The sequence below is a fragment of the Carettochelys insculpta genome, chromosome 2, assembly GCF_033958435.1.
Source record: "Carettochelys insculpta isolate YL-2023 chromosome 2, ASM3395843v1, whole genome shotgun sequence".
Taxonomy (NCBI): Eukaryota; Metazoa; Chordata; order Testudines; family Carettochelyidae; genus Carettochelys; species Carettochelys insculpta.
This window is the reverse complement of record NC_134138.1, coordinates 83096874-83102873: the sequence shown is the minus strand read 5'-3', so window position 1 is coordinate 83102873 and position 6000 is coordinate 83096874.

Genomic DNA, 6000 nt, shown 5'->3' with positions numbered 1-6000 from the left:
ACAGCTGGGTATATCCATTTTTGAATTCCCTGTTCCTCTCCCTTTAAAGATACCTTTACCTGTGTGCATAAAGCTTATTTAAGCTCTAAGTCGGTATGTTTGCACGAGTGCAGAATAACAGTTTTATTTATGGCCACTTAATTAATCTTTATTAGTCTCCACCATATGGTGGTTGTAGCTAATGTCCAATTATAAGAGCAATAGTTGCCTTTGCACTGTCGTATTAGCATGCATATAGCACTCATTACAAAGTTCATAGCATGGTTCAAAACAAAAGTGCCAGGCACAGCATACTACAGCAATATATGTGACTCATTCTTAAAATACCCCTTCAAAACCTACCTGAGTTGAATAATTCCCCACTGAGCTCTTCTTATAGCCCTGGCATCTGGATGCTCATAATCAGCCAGCCAGCCAATCCACCTCCACCCTCCAGTCTTGCAGAAACTTCTCTCTCACCCTTTGCTTCACAGATATCATGAAGTGCGCAACAGGCATTGGTGACCATGGGATATTTTCTTCACTGAGGTCTAATCTCACGGGTAGATCATGCCAGCAGCCCTCCAAATGGCCAAAGGCATATTCAGTAGTGACTCTGTACCTGCTGAGACTGTTGTTGCAGCACTTCTTGAAGCTATTGAGGTGACTGATGTATGACTTCGTGAGCCATGGGAGTAAAAGGTAGCAAGGGATAACTGTTGGCATTTCACCATCCCCTGTGGTAATCCTCTGATCTGAAAAAAAAAGTCCCTTTGTGCAATTATCTGCATGGGCCTGTGTTCCTAAAGATGCATGTGTCATACACCTTCTCTGATGTCAGTGACACAACTCCAGCGGCAGCACCATAGAAAATTAACACTTTCTATTGATATACTCCATTGCAAAGTGGTCTGGTGCAAAACCAGGGATGTGTTCACCATCTCTCATGCCCCCCTGCCCCCACAGTACAGAAATCTCTTTTGTTGCAAAACCTTCCACTATTGCCAACAACACATTGCCACATCTGTCCTTCTTAGCAGAATGCAATTAATGGCCTCTCACACTTCTATCAAAGCAACCCACCCCCACACACACACATGGGAGTTACCATCTGTATATAGGTTCCTGACTGGTTGGTCAGCTTCCAGCGCTGCCAGCTTCCAAACAGCAATCACTGCAAACTTCTCCACTGAGAGTTCTGGTCTCATTTTGGGGTTGCTGCTCTAGCAGGCTGGGGCGAGCACCACACACAGTTCCAGGAATGTGATCTTGCACCTCTGAAAGTTTTGCAGCCATTACTCATCATCCCAGTATAATGATGTGATTTCACTAGTGTATTCTTGTTTCTTGGGCCCAGAACCAACAGCCGACTATGTGCAGCTGCTTAGTGAATGCAAACAGCAAATATGAAATGTTTCCTCCCACAGCACACTGCAAGACAGCCACCAAGTCGTTATCATTAGCCTTGCAGCTCAGGAAGTACTGCAGGATCAGGTGTATCGTGCTCCTAATTCTCCATGCAATACTGAAAAGCAGTACATGATCCAGGCTTCTCACAGTGATGGCAGATATGCAGGTTAGCAGGCCTTCTGAAAAACACCATATAATAGGATTGACATGGACTGTTGGGATAGAGAAAACTGTGTGCAGAACTCATGTTGTCAGCCACCTCTGCACAACTTGTTTGCACCAGGGCTTACATATTCTGAGACAATTTACAAGAGTCTCCCCAAGTCTCCCCGCATTTGAGGCTCTTGGCTTCAACTGTTGGGCAAGGTGGCTCTCTGGGGTCTTAAGTCCCATGGTGGGGGCACAGGCCAACATGAATCAAGGCTTCTGTCCCACAGGGACAGTACCAAGACACTTGGAGCTTTGAAGCTACTTACCGGAGCTCCATTAGAGATGGCTCCAGTTGAATTTAAGTCCTGGTTTGTGCCCACTAGATGTCACAAACTCTTCCCAAAACACCTTTCACTATATGGTGTTGAATTGCAAACAGAATGCTCTGCTCTCGGTGTCAATCCAAGTGCTGCTAATGTGGATGCTCATTGGCAATGCAAGTAGCACAGTGTGGACAAGCAACAGCCTTCCAAAGAGCATCGACTTGGTGACTCCTGACAAGATCTTTCTTTGTAGATAGAGGATGACAATCCTCAGGGCTGTCAATTTGGTACCTATACAGGAAACAATAAAGACCTACATCTATAATTATGTGTCAGGATTCTGCCCCTCACTGGATTATGAGAAAAGCATCATGTACCTGAACAGCTAGAAAATATTCCATTATACCTATTATCTACTGCCATCCAGTTTGTCCTCAGCACTGTTGACACTAAGATTTATGGAACATTTTGTTCATTCATGTTCGTTCAGTTTTGAGATCCCATTACACAAAATTGGAACAGTAAATATATAACTCTTATGTCTAATACAGAAAAATTGTAATCATACTTTTGAGGACTCTTGGTCAAACTCGTGGTTACATACTTAGATCCCATCTATTGTAAGCATATGGAACATTTGTTGTAATCTTCAGTCTCTGTGGGATGTGTAATGGCAAATGGTGACCACAGCATATACAAAGTAGTAGAAAGCTTAACTAAAGCTTGCAAGTTACTAAACAGAATCTAGACAGAAGCAGGACTTTGTTCAACGATAACAAAAAGGTAAGGCCAAAATGAATAAATTCAATCCGAGGAAATTTGCAAATGATCCAGCAGGTTAGCATGAGTCAGTTTTCTGACAAATGTAGTTCTCTATGGCTACAGAAAGTCTAGAGAACATTGTTCTCAAAAGCTTGTATTGGCTGTTACACAGATTTCCTATGTGGCTTTAGGAAATTCACCAACATCTCCCTCAGTTTCTCTTTCAGTGAAAGAGTTATGTTAACAAAAATTTCTCTGTGAGAGCCTTGTGAAGTTTCCAAAATTAAGTGCTTAGTATTATTACCCTTATTTTTCATGAGGAAGGGTTGCTTGTAGAATATCCATTAATGAGCTCAATGAACACACAAATGATTTGTAGCAAAGGGGCGTGGCCTCCTCCCAAGACTCTCGGTGGAAGAATCAGGAGGAACCTGGAAGGATTCAAGTGTCTTCCAGGAAGCAAAAAGGTGAGGCCAAAAGAGGAACAGGAAGTATAAGAGGCGAGCCCTGCCGCTAGATTGAGCAATAGTTGCTGGATGAGCCAGACACCTTCCATCTGCTCCTAACCTGGAAAACGGCTGTAGCCCCCTGTGGAGCTGAAGACTGGCCACAAGCTTTTATGGTGGACTTCAGATATTACCAGGAAACTGCTCTGGTATCAGGGCTGTAAGAAGTGCCTGATGGAGAGGAGTTGCTGAGATTGCCACTCAGTGGCTACGTCTACACTACGAGATAAATTCAAATTCATTAATATCAATTTTGTAATGTTGGATTTTATACATTCAAATTTGACTATCCTCACCTCCCCTCATGCTCCTCACCTAGTTGACTTATTGCTGCCACACTCAATCAGCAAACAGCCTGTTGCAGCAGTGAATTGCGGGAACCTATCCCACAGTTTCTTCATCCCTGTTGCATTCTGGGTATGTTCTCTAGTATTTGACATCATCTTCCCACATTGCATATTCCTCATTCCCCTCCCATGTTAAAGCAAATGTCCATTTTTCCAGTTGGAAGGAAGGAAAAGTAGGGCAGGTATCTAAAAGGGTGTCATAAGGCAGAGGGAGGGAACTTGTTCTTCCTTGCCTCTGAGGATAGAACAAGAGGCAATGGACTTAAATTGCAGCAGGGGAGGTTCAAGTTGGACATTAGGAAAAAGTTCCTAACTGTCAGGGTGATCAAACACTGGAACGAATTGCCAAGGGAGGTGGTAGAATCTCCATCACTGGAGATATTTAAGAAGAGGTTAGATAGATGGCTTTCAGGGGTGGTCTAGAAAGTTCTTGGTCCTGCCATGAGAGCAGGGGGCTGTACTTGATGGCCTCTCGAGGTCCCTTCCAGTCCTACTCTTCTATGATTCTATGATTCTATGAAAATGTAAAGGTGTGCATATGTAATGCCTTGTAAACAAAGCCTGATGGGAGCAGGGGAAGCAAGGAGATTTTGTCTATGGTAAACAAGTTGTTGTTGTGAAGTCACAATTTCTGCTATCACCCATTGTAAGAATTGTGGAGTCTCACCAATGCCTGAAATTGTTGTGGGGGTACAGGGCAGTCATCACCGCTGTATAAGATATGGATTGCAGAAGGCTCCCTCCATCTAAACATTGTGAGGTGAAAAGAGAAGGAGAAGTAATAGTAGTAGTAATAGTGTTTGAGCCAGCTGGCTGGAAGCATTTTGGCTATACAGCTGTAAGACTGGTTTGATTAGTTCTCCCCTCACAGTTCAAAGATAGGTCTAAAGATAGGTCTATAATTATTCTGTGAGAATCTACCCTGCTGAATACAGAAGTGCTGTAGCTAGGGTTAGAGCTTAATGCCACTATGTGTGCCTACACTAGCTGGCTAGTTTGAAGTAGCTGGCACAAGGTCAAAATAGCATGTGTTGCATCTACACATCCTGTGCCCTACTTTGATGTTGAAATTGACATTAGGCAGTGAGACGTCGAAACCGCTATTCCTATCCGAAGATGGGAATAGTGCCCTACATTAACGCTCAACGTCAAAGTAGGGCATGTGTAGATGATTCGCATCCTGATACTTCGAAATAGCAGGGTCCTCCATGGCAGCAATCAGCTGAGATGTTGAGATGTGCTGTCCAGCCCCTGCGCACAATAGCCCTTAAAGCACCACAGCCCCGGATTTCCTGTGGCAGGAAGCTGAGAGCGTGCAGGCAACAGCACATGCATGTGCTAGCTCTGCATGCTTTCCAAAGGTCCCAAATATCCCAAATCAGCCATGACATCCAGCCAACCCCCTGAGCGCCCCCAGGGCTCCCTCTCTGAGGGGACCCAGGGCCCCCCAGCAGCCAAATAGGAGGCTAAAAAGTGGCAGGGCCCCTCCTGGTCGGAGGGTGAGCTCTGAGACCTGCTGGGGCTCTGGGATGAAGAGGAGGTGCTCCATATGATGAGGAGCAACTGGCGGAATGCGGATGCTTTTGACTGACTGGCCAAGGGCCTGGCCGCCCTGGGTCACCCTGCCCGCACTCTGGATCATGTCCACAGCAAGGTGAAGGAGGTGTGGCAGTGTTACGCCCAGGCCCAGGACTCGGACAACAAGTCTGGGGCTGCCCCTGCCTCTTGCCCCTATTACAGGGAGCTCAGGGCCATCCTGGGCCCCCAGGACACCTCCTCCCCCCCGGCCATCCTTGACACCATGGCCGACAAGCCCCAGCAGGCCTCAGAGCCGGAGTCCAGCCCAGAGGCCAGCCCTGCACACCGGGGCCCACCCGAGTAGCCAGCCCTCGGGACAGCGGAGGAGGGGTCCAGCAGCGAGGACGGGGGGGGGCTTCTCATAGACCTCCCCTCCTGGAGCACCAGCTGGGTATCTACCCACCAGGGTTCCTCCAACCGTGGCAGTGGATGGTCAGGTATATCCCCCAGAGGGCACACACCCCGGGCCACAGGGCAGTGGCATCAGACATGATTGGGAGCCCCACATACCCCCAGTGGACCCCAACCCCCAACTGCCCAGTCACAGCACGATCCCAAGATGACAGCATGGCCATCAGTGCCTGTCAGCACCAACACCCCTGGACAGCACTGTGCCCTAACCGTGGGGGCTGAGGGACCACACAGTGGGGCTACCCAACAGGGACACCACATCCACCAACAGGGAATGGAGACCCAGCACCGAAGCGGGGATGGGGGCCATGGGTCAAGGGCCAGGGCATAGTACTAACAGCCTTCCCCTCCCATGCTCCCTCTCTGCAGCTGCATTTTCTGAGGCCCCAGGCAGCCAGGCACCCTCCATGGTCCCTGAGAGCCAGCCAGAGATCAGGCACCACCATCGCCAAGGGACACCACCGAGGCCGGGACGGGCACGCTGCTGCTGGACCCAGGGAATGGCCTCCATGGACCCCCAGCTCCTGGCGGCTT